The sequence below is a fragment of the Chenopodium album genome, chromosome 17 (assembly GCF_948465745.1).
Source record: "Chenopodium album chromosome 17, dcCheAlbu1.1, whole genome shotgun sequence".
Taxonomy (NCBI): domain Eukaryota; kingdom Viridiplantae; phylum Streptophyta; class Magnoliopsida; order Caryophyllales; family Amaranthaceae; genus Chenopodium; species Chenopodium album.
In genome coordinates, this window is record NC_137850.1 from 15,924,673 (window position 1) to 15,936,595 (window position 11,923).

The window sequence follows — 11,923 nt, forward strand, 5'->3', positions numbered from 1 at the left end:
TGCAATTTCTCTTTAATTTTATCTTCCACTTTGGCATCTTGACTCACCTTCCTTGACACATCAAGCTCTTTCTTGTCACTTGAATCACTCACCTTCTCACCCTCCTTACTCATCCTATAAAACACTCTCTTCAAGCACTTTACCACTCCTTGTGTTGATAGAATACACCGGTTTCTTAGGATCAACTCCTTGAGAGGGTAAAGAAGTAGAGCTAGAACTCACACTCTCGTTTAAGGTGTTTTCTAATTGGGTGATTTTTGTTTCAAGCATTTTGTTGTGTGTCATCATCTCATTGAACTTCTTGTCACTCAGCGACAAGTGTTCAAAATCTTTGTTCGGTTCTCAATGATTTCTTCCAAGGTAGTCATAGAAGATGAAGGTTGAGCATAGGAATTGTCACCATTACCTTGATTTCTTGGAGCAAATCCGGGTAGGGGTCCCCTTTGATTGTTGTTTTGAAAATTGCCCCGATTTTGGTTGCTCTAATTACCTTGATTTTTATTTTTGCCATTGTTTTGGTGATGGTTACCATAACCTTAGTTTTAGCTTTGGTTTCAATATCCTTGACCTTGACTTTGATTATTATAGCCTTGATTGTTATAGTTGCCTCAGAAATTTTAATTTCTTTGGTTTCTATAACCACCATTTTTGTTATAATTATCAAAGTTCCCTTGTTGGTGAGAATTTCTATTCCCAAAATTCCTTTGTTCATCAAATCTTTGCCCATTGTTATTGTTTGAAACAAAGTTCACTTGTTCACACTCATTATTATCAACATCATAACAATTATCAAAAGAATGTGGACAATTAGAAGCATCATGGTCATATGATCCACATACATTACAAAACAAACATCCATTTAGAATATTGTTTGAAGTCAAAGGAGGAATTGAGTTAGAAGATGCACCTCTCCCCTTATTGTGGGAGGGAAGAATTGGTGCTTGTGATGAAGGACTCTCAAGCTTTGCTTTGATTGAGGTCACTCCTTTCCCAAGTTTGAAATTTGTGAGGACAAATTGTTGATGGCATTGAGATGGTCGATTGAATAAACCATAGAACCACTCTTGCTTGTCGACTCTCTCTCACCTTCTTGCCAATCCATGTGATACCATACCACATCTTCAATTAAGTCCACCACCTCATCCTCCGTTTTGTTTATGATAGGGCCTCCGGCACCGGCATCTATGTAAGACTTTCCTTAAGGGCTTAGACCTCCATATAAGATTTGGATGATTTGATAGGTGGGAATCCCATGATGAGGGCACTCTCTTTGGTATTCCTTATACCTCTCCCATGCCTCAGAAAGACTTTCATTGGGCTTTTGCTTGAAGCTTTGAATGAGAGCTCTTTCTTCGACCGTCCTCTTTTGTGGGTAGAACTTAGATAGAAACTCCTTAATCACTTCATGCCATGTTCTCAAAGAGTTTGTCTTCACCTCTTTGTCTAACCACTCTAGAACACGTCCAATAAGATAAAAAAGGGAAAAGTTTAAGTCGAATGAACTCTTGAGTAACCCCATTCACCTTGATGGTATTGCAATACTTCTAAAACTCCTCAAGATGGTTGAGGGGACTCTCATGCTTGGCTCCACTAAATTGACGCCTCTCTATTAAAGTAATCATCGCTAATCTTACCTCAAAGTCATTTGCCGGTGTCGTGGGAGGAGCAATTATGCTTTCAAACCTATAGGCCCCGGAGTTCCCAACTCTTTCTATGCTACTCTAGGATTAGCACCCATGCTTTCTCGTTCTTCTTCTTCTTCTTAATGGTTTTCCTCTCTTGAGAGACTTGAGTTTGAGGAACGATTAGCAACCCTTATCCTTGTTATGGTCCTATCAATTTCCAGATCAAATGGCACTAAATTTCAATCTCGTGCCCTACGCATACAAATCTCAAAGGAAAATATCAATAGCACGGCTACAAATGTAGCCTAAAAGAAGTTAAATCTTTTTGTATTTTTCAAATAAAATGGAATAAACTCAATTAACAATAGCAAACAACCATGCCACTCCCCGGCAACGGCGCCATTCTAAGTATCCTCCGATCAAACTAAATTTATAACCAAACCCAACCCTAAGTATAGGGGTTAATCCAGGTCAAACCCAAGGAAATGAGGTATAAGCTAAGGTCTCTAGTTAAGCTATTTCGAAATCTTAAGCAATTTGTTTGGTCTAAACAAGAAAGTCAACACGATCAAAGCTAACAATAGAAATCAATATCAATGTACTAGGGATTTAGGATCCACATGAATTCACGATAAAATTGCTAATTTGTCTGGAAATTGATCAATCAAGCAATGCGAGGTAAAACGGAAATGGCAATCAAAATCACTTAAAGAACTATTTCCTAGGGTTAAGCTAGAAGTCTCTACGAATGAATTCAAAGGAAAATCGCAAAAAAAGATCAATCGATAATAATAGCTTCCAAATCAATGTGTCGTGTCATTGAAAACTACTATGCAATCTAGCTTGATAATCAAGGTTACCTACTCCTCATCAAATAAAACACATGCACATATTCCATCAACCAATTTAATCACACTATCCAATCAATCAAAAACCCCAAATTAGCAATAGCTTATTATTCATACATGCTTCACCACATCCCTTGCAAAGGAACTACTCACTACACATTGTAAAATTGAAAAGCACAACTAAACTAATCATCAATTTCATCATCAACATTGCAATCCTAATACCAACAATCAATCAAACAATCTAAAGAAATTCAACAATATAACAAAGATTAAACACTAAAATTGCATTAAAGAGAAAAGAATTCTTACAAAACTTTGATCAATATCAAAGTGAATGAAGATCAAAATGTAGCAATCATCAATTACCAAGTTTCTCTTTCTAAAATCTATGAACAAAGTGTCCCAAAATCTTAAGCTTCTCTATTTAAAACTAGTCTAATTCTTCTTCATCTAAATTCCCCCTCTCTCTAAAAGGAAGAAAAATCTATATATAGTAAAACAAACAAAGGAGAAGTTAGTTAGGAGTCCAAATATAACCCCAATAGGCGCCCCTCTCCTCGAATTGCACGGCCGCAATGGAATGGGTACGGAACAGGGGGTGAAGAGCTGCACGGCCGAACCTCCCACCTGCGCGGTCGCGCACAAGCCCTGTGCGCCCGCGCCTAGGAGTAGGGGAGCACTTTCTCCAGCGTTTGTTGATGCTTCCGTGCGCACCACTTGATATATGTTGGACATTACTACATACTTGAATTACGTTGCCAAGTATTTTTGAATTTTGATTTTTCCTCTTTCATTGTCATTCAACAACTCTTTATTCTTTTTTTTTATTTTTTTATTTTTTCATTTTGCAAATTTTCTCATTTTTCATTTATTTTTAATGTCCTTGCCTTTTGTAAGTATGTACAACTTTTTCTAGGATTTGCACTTGCTTTTATTGAACAAACATTCCGAACATCACTATTTGACTTTCCAATTAAAACCATTACCTTCCAAAGTTCAAGTCAAAACTTCAATAAGCTTTCGCGGCTTGAGCTTCACGATCTTAAGGGTGAAAGTAAAACAAAAGGCCCTGGGCTTGTAATGTGCTATGATCAAGGAGGGGAAGGCTTAACATGGCAAGAAAAAGGGCAAATGCAACCAAGAGAAAATAAAATAAAAGCTAATCCTATAAAAACAAAATAGTCAGCGAATGAAGAATGCTCTTTGTCATCCCTAAATTAGTTCGGTCGTGATCTCGGGAAGCTAGACGCCAAGTTCTAGATCTAAGCATGCCTTGGCAAGGATCCTATGCCACTCATACAAAAATTGTTGGAGGCTTGATAAATGAAACTCACATCGGGTTACAAATACTACCTCTAGGGCTTCAAATCCCCTAATGAGGGCAACACCTTCTTACCACAAACAAGTGAAATTAGGTTTAATGGGCCTTACGAGTTCTAAACCGGCTACCTTAGCATGAACCTATCCTAGAGTTAACCAACGACAATCCCAAAGCGTGCAAACTTAGAGCATTTAGGAAGCAAGACATTCAAAGACACGAGTCAACTTTTATTATTCTTAAAATGAAAATGAAACAACTAGAGTTTGTATGGTTTGTCTGAACAAAAAGGGAAGATTTATTTATTCTTTTTTTTATTTATTTTTTTTAAGGAGTAAAAAAAAAAGAGGCAAGTAAGCACATAATTCCCAATCGACAAACAAAGATCGTTCAGCATCATACCAACGATCACCAGATTCCATAGAATCAAATGCATACAACCTCGAACAATTAACTCCATCCTAGTCTAACTAATTATGCACACAAAATGAAATAAAAGGATGTCAGGAAAGGTCTCACCATGCCGCTTGAATTATAACACAAGCTAAATATTGCAATCTCACCAAGGTTTTCGGAGCTTGAGTCGCCCCTAGCCCTTCCCTTGTATCTCCTTACTTCAAGCTACAAGGAGATTAAACCAAAACGAAAGAAAACTACAACTAGATAACAAAAAGGTAAGTAAACAAAGAAAAAGATCAAAGTTATAAATAAAAAGGAAAAGAATAAACAAAAAGCTATATACAAAGTTTGGATCAAGGGAATTTGGATTATCGAGAGTTTGGATTTTTCTCCAGAGGAGCACCTTCGTCTACACAAACACTCAAAACTTGTCAAATTATCATTAGAAACTCATTATCAAAATCTTGAAATCATCATGCAAAATCATCATCAAAATTACCATCAAAATCAAGAAACATAATAACAACTAACATCAATAAACCAACCAATCATGCAAACTCTACCGCCCAAAGTGGAATTCCCCCCACACTAGCATGCCACTATATCTCCCCCACACCTCACAAGAACATCCCTTTGCCACTTACATCCCCCCCCCCCCACACTAAAATAAAGCACCATCCTCGATGTGACACATAAAAACCATGGGAAAGGAGGACAAAGGGGAAAAAATAAAGCAATCAAGTAGGGAAGCTAGTGGCCACTAGGGCCGGCTTCATCATCATTCCCATCCTCCATGGAGTCATATGAAAAACCGTCTGGGGGGACACCATGAGGGTCCTAACCACCGGTGAAACCGGGGGGCCAACTATAGTGGCCTTGAAAGTGGTCTTGTTGCCATTGAGGCAACAGGTCAAAGGGGGGGCATCCGAAGAGGGTCGGGTGAGAAGGATCAACATATGGGTAATTGGGATCACCCCTAAAATAACTCCCACCTGGGGCAGTGTAATCATACCCGGTCTCCGTTGGGTAGTCTAACCGGGGAACACCAAAGGAGGAAGGCCCTTGCCAATAGAGCCAAGTAGGGCGTGATCCACTCCTTTGAGGGACAGGGTCTTGTTCGGGTGGCCAATAAGGATAATTGACCGGGGGGGGTGACCTCACCTCTATCCACGGCCACACCATACAGAGCTTAAGTTTGCATAAACATACCTTGTTGATTCTCAAGCATGCTTTGCATGCCAAGTTGCATGCTCATCATTTGTTGCTCAAGGCTACTCATGCCTTGTTGATGTTAATGTTGTTGATGATGATGTTATTGTTGTCGGTGTTGGTGTTGTTGTTGTTGATGTTGTTGTTGTTGATCTTCTTCTTCTTCTTCCGCTTCCTCGCCAACTGACATGTTTCTTGATCCTCCCAAGGCGGTAGGCAACACACCATTATCTTTGGGAATGTTCCATACATTCCTAGCATCATGCCTCAAAGAAGTTAAAGTGGGAAATGACAAAATGTAATGGCGGTTCTTCTCAACATGTCAATCATGAAAGTTGACGACATCCACAATTGGTTGAATGAAACCCAACCTCCTCATTTGAATGATGTCGAGGAAGAGATCATTGTCGGTCCCAACTTGAGTGCAAGCAGGAAAGAAGCGCTCATAGCCAAGGTTCTTGGCAATCCCTGTTATCATTCCACCAAGAGCTATCTCACCCGTTTTGTTGCCGGTTTTGATTGCCTCACAACATAGCACAAACCAATAGCCCATGTTGAGACGCCCTCTCAACTCCTCCTTAGTTGAGATCCAAAGGGTGAATAGCTCTTCCCGTGAGAGCTTTCTCAAATCTTGCTTGCTGAATACTGAATACCCCAAAATGCGGTGGAGAATTCGGAGCACTAGATGAATGATCTGATTGGCCACCGAATACCGAGTACTAAACTCCCGAATATCTGAAATTGTGTGCCACCAATTAAATGCATTGTACTTGGGAAAGAGACTTGTTAATGGAGCAAAAAGGTCTGCATCGGGGTGGAAGTTTAACAAGGCGTTGAAATCCCGAAGCCTCATGGTGTGACGAGCATTAAAGAGTTGGAAGGAGATTTTGAAATCATTGTTCCCACAAGGTTCCTTTCCAAAGGAGGCGAGGAATTCATAGGTGGGTTCTTTATAGGTTCGGTGGTGGTGCTTGATGAATTCACTCAACCCTAGGTTATGTAGGAGCGACCTAAGGTCCTTATCTATTCCCAATTTTTCCACGGCCCTCTGACAATAGTGTCTTTTGGGGTTTTAATTGCACTTCTTTAGCTCTTTTTGGTAGGGGGAATGGTTTTTGTTGACGAATTTTAAGGTGGGAAGAGAAATGGGTGGTTGTGTTTGAGCTTGAGGCTCTTCAATTGTCAACCTGGGCTCCTTTCTACCCTTCCTTTTACTCATTTTGGCCACACACAAAATCAAAAGAACACCACAAATAACAAAGACCCAAGAAGGAAGGACGACTGTCAAAACCAACCAAATTTGAATCTCAACAACAACAAGATTAGGCTTTAACTTAACAATCTGCAAATGAGGTTAGTAGTAACAACAAACCTCACAATTATAGCACCTAGTACAAGCAAGATCAACAACACTGACCAAAATCATAAAATTTTATCACTTGTATCAAGTCATACCAACATCAATACCAATTTTCATGAAAATTGAATTCAACTTAAATAAGTTCAATGACATTGCTCAATTCACATAATCATTGTATCAAATTCAATCAATCCAACAACAATGTTCCAAGACTACACAATTATACACCAAAATCCAACAATTCGTAGCTATGATGTTCAAAAATCACACATAATAACACAAATTCCAAACATAAGCTAAAACATGTTTGATCACTCAAAAACTTCGCATAATCTAGTAAAATTGAACAACAAAGCAATAAAGTTAAGAGTTATCCCACAAGGATGAAGCTTTAACTCAACCACAAACACCCACGAGCACCCAAGCTTCTCGACCATGAAAATGGAAGAAAATGGGTATTTTGGAGAGAGAAAGTTGGAATTTTTGTGAAAATAGTGAATAAATGTAGTGGATTTGGTGAAAAATCAAGCTAAATTGTGAGTTTTAGATGAGATTTGAAGAGTTTGAGAAGTTAGGGTTTGAGTTTGTGAGGAGAGAGAAGGGGATTCGAAAATGGAGTGTGAGAAGTGAAGAGAATCGGGGGAAAAGAAAGAAATAAACCCCGTGAAACCCAGCGATGCACGCCCACGCACAACACTACGCGCCCGTGCACAGGGCGCACACAGGTCGCACAAAAGTTTTTGCCCTAATTCTGGAATTTTGACATCCATCGCTACGCGCCTTCTCACAGTCCTGCGCGCCCGCGCACAAAGTCGCACACAGCTTCCTGCCTCGAATCTCCTCTCTTGAAAAACTCTTGTGCGCGGATTCTCACAGTGCTGCGTGCTCGCGCACAGGGTCTTCAAAACTCTTCATTTCAATCCTCTTTCTCTCATAAACGAAATTTAAAAATCCTTAGCCAAATAATCCAATTACCTATCAATCAAAATTAACAAAAATGAGATTAAAATAATAAGAGGGTAGAAAGAAGTAGAAAAGGAGTTAGAAACACGGGTTGCCTCCTAGAAGCGCTTTTGGTTTTCGTCGTTAGCTCGACGCTCCTTAAGCTAAATCAAGGAAGTTCAAACGAATGATGCACATCAAGATGTGTTGTAGAAGTCGGCCTCTCATTAGGATATCCTTCATAATAGGGCTTGAGTCGGTGACCATTAACCTTGAATGGGAATACTTGTCCTTAGAGATCTAGTAAGCGTGATATGGGAACAGCTTTGTAATGACGTACGGCCCAGTCCATCTCGATCTAAGATTGCCCGGGAAAAGCTTCAAGCGGGAGTTGAATAGGAGAACCTTTTGGCCTATGGTGAACTCTTTCTTGATAATTTGGGCATCATGCCAAGCCTTGGTTCTTGCCTTGTACATTCTTGCACTATTGTAGGCGTTCATTTTTAACTCCTCCAACTCATGAAGGTCTAAGAGTCTCTGCTCACCCGCACTATGGAGATCGAAGTTGATTTGCTTGATAGCCCAATGAGTCTTGTGCTCCTTCTCCACGGGCAAATGACAATTTTTTCCATAAACAAGCTTATAGGGAGTGGTCCCTATTGGAGTCTTGAAAGCGATCTTATGTGCCCATCAAGAGTCAAAGAGCTTAGAAGACCAATCTTTCCTTGTTCTAGCCACCGTCTTCTCCAAGATTACCTTGAGCTCTCTAATGATGATCTCCGCTTGACCGCTCGTTTGAGGGTAATAAGAAAGCCCTCTCTTGTGAGATACACCATATTTATCAAGAAGTCTAGTAAAGGTGTGATGCTTGAAATGCGACCCCCCATCACTAATAATGTCACTAGGAACACCAAATCTCAGAAAGATCACCTTCTTGAATAGATTAACTACCACTTTTGAATCATTCGTAGGAGAAGCCACGGCTTCCGCCCATTTAGAGACATAGTTAACGGCCCTACCAAGATGTACTTGTTTCCTTGAGAAGAAATGAAAGGTTCCATGAAATCTATAGCCCATACATCGAAAACCTCTAGCTCAAGGATAAAGTTTTGAGGCATTTCGTCCCTTCTAAAGATGTTCCCCGTCCTTTGACACCTATCACAAGTCTTGACAAATTTCCAAGCATCTTTAAATAGAGAAGGCCAAAAGAGCATAGATTGCAAGATCTTGGAGGCGGTCTTTTGAGTACTCATATGCCCACCACAAGGAGAAGAGTGGCACATATGGAGGACATTTTGAATCTTATCGTTGGGGACACATCGTCTTAGCAAACCATCAACCCCTCTTTTCAACAAAATAGGTTCATCCCAAATATATCGCTTGGCTTCATGCTTAAGTTTTCGACGTTGTTGGGAGGTGAAATCCGGAGGTATGGCACTACAAGCAAAATAATTCACTATGTCCGCATATTATGGCTCCGTCTTCTCCTCAAGAGCATATAGAACATCATCCTTTAAAGCATCTTCTATAGCCAAACCGTTTTCATGAATCCTTGCACCACCCAACCTAGAAAGGTGATCCGCCACCACATTCGCGGCCCCTTTTTATCTCTCATTTCATATTCAAAATCTTGGAGGACCAAAACCCATCTCAAAAATCTCGGTTTAGCCTCCTTCTTGCTTATCAAATATTTGAGAGCCGAGTGGTCGGTGTACACTATTATCTTAGAACCAATGAGGTAGGTTCTAAATTTCTCAAATGAATGGATGACGGCAAAGAATTCCTTCTTGGTAGTTGTATAATTCCTTCCTTTCGTTGTCCAAGGATCGAGCCAATGGCCTCATCGCTTGCATCATACATTAATTCGAATGGTAGAGACCAATCCGGTCCTTGGACTATGGGAGCGGTGCAAAGAGCTTCTTTCAACCTACAAAACAATTCTTGACAAGCATCATCAAACACAAATTCTTTATCTTGTTTCAAGAGAGATGTGAGAGGTTTGGCAATTAATGAAAAATCTTTTATGAAACGCCGATAAAACTCGACATGGCCAAAAAAATCACTTCCCTCACAATGGTGGGGGTAGGAAGTTTCTCAAGTACCTCTACCTTAGCTTTATCCACCTTGATGCCGGCATGGGAGATTTTGTGCCCAAGAACGATCCCACTCTCTACCATAAAATGGCACTTTTCCCAATTCAACACCAGGTTAGCCCTGTCACATCTTTCCAAGCAACGAGATAAATTAGATAGACAATCTTCATAGGTGGCTCCTCCAACGGAGAAATCGTCCATGAAGACTTCTATCTCATCCTCAATCATGTCACTAAAGATTGACATCATACAACGTTGGAATGTTGCTGGGGCATTACAAAGCCCGAAAGGCATCCTACGATACACATAGGTACCGTAGGGACATGTGAAAGTCGTGTTCTCTTGATCATTGGGGTCAATCGGGATTTGGAAAAATCCCGAGTAACCGTCAAGGAAACAATAGAAGGAGTGCTTTGTAAGCCTTTCCAATATTTGATCAATGAACGACAATGGAAAATGATATTTGCATGTACTTGTGTTGAGTTGGCGATAGTCAATACACATACGCCAACCGGTAACTAGCCTAGTAGGAACTAGTTGATCCTGATCATTTTTCACCACCGTCATGCCACCCTTCTTAGGCACAACTTGTACGGGAGATACCTAATCACTATAAGCAATTGGGTAAATGATTCACGCATCTAGAAGCTTAGCAACTTCTTTCCACACAACCTCTTGCATGGAAGGATTAAGCTTCCTTTGCCTTTGCCTAACAGGTTTAGCATCTCCCCCAAGATCAATTTTGTGCATGCATAAGGCTGGACTTATACCTTTTATGTCATTAATGGTATAACCCAAATCCTTCTTGTGTTTTCTCTAAACATTGATCAAGAAGGAGGTTTGCTCCTCCGTTCGATTTAAATTGATAATGCTCAAGATATGCATACCTCAATGCTCCCTTACCACTGAAGCTCTATTCTCTTTCTTCAACTTGAAAGAGGTCATAAGTGAAAGGAGCTTCTTCCTCCATGCTTGTATACTCGCACTCCCTTTTGCTTTCCTCAAGCAAATCCTCATAGAATTGCATGTCTTCCTTGTGAGCACCTATCTTGGTGTAGACACCCATTTGTGTTTCCCCAAAACCAAACCCGGTGATGAATAATTTTCACGTCGAATCATAATCGAATGAAGTGGAAGTGTGGAAATTCTAGTGTTGCGGTTAGTTTTTATTTCTCTTCTTTCTCTCTATTTTCGAAAATCTATTTTATGAAAATAGCCAATCCAGTTTAGTTTGGTCCATGGAAAGGGTCCAATAATAGTGTAGTTGGATTGGGCTCGAAAAGAGCTTTCCAATGATATATTATAAGCCCAATTCCGATGAATAATGAGGAAGTTATGGCCAAATTACTAAACTGGGCCCAGTTTGACCTTTATATGCGCCCAATGATCTAGAGGAGGGCCTATTATGATTTATCATTCCTAATGCAATTAGGATTGATTATAGTCTTCTAGAATCTTCTAGAAGGTTCTTTTGAAATCTAATGTGATTAGCATTGATAATTGAGTTTTATTTAGAATAAAAGAAGTGTTTTAAATGAAATTACAGTTTTACCCCTCGTACGCTTAATTTTATCAAAATATAAAAACGTGTGAAAAAATTTCCTGCAGTGCCGCACCATAGGCCGTCGCCGCGCGACAGAGGCTTGTATGGCGACAGCGTCGTGTTTTATTCTTCTTGAAACTCTAATTCTTTTTTATCATATTCCGGTTGATTTTCGTTATAAATAGCCTCCTTAAACCTCCGTTTTTAATTACGAACTCTCATCAAGAATTTCTTGATACTCTCTCTCTCTTTCTAAACCAACTTTTCACAAACAAAATTCCGCATTCACAAGATCTAGACACACCTAGCCCAATTCGAAGTTGCCTTTGCCCTAGACGTGAAAGGTTTGATATTTCTGAGGGTTTGGTCCCAAATCCCTATTTCAATTATTTAATTTAATTGTTTGATTTATTATATTTTCCTTGAAGTTACTAACGTGTATATTTTGTTATTAGAAAGAGGTACAAAGCATCGAAGTAAGTAATTTAATTGTTTAATTGATGTTATGATATAAAAATCATGCTTAGATTATTATTTTGATTCCTAGTATCATGTTAGGATGTTTTATTGCTTCCTAGTATCA

At 39.6% G+C, this 11,923-nt stretch overlaps 1 pseudogene; it reads left to right on the top strand.

Moving 5' to 3' along the window:
- Positions 1-1,247: 1,247 nt before the first annotated feature.
- LOC145590321 (small nucleolar RNA R71) lies at positions 1,248-1,345 on the top strand (annotated as a pseudogene).
- The last annotated feature ends 10,578 nt before the right edge of the window (positions 1,346-11,923 follow it).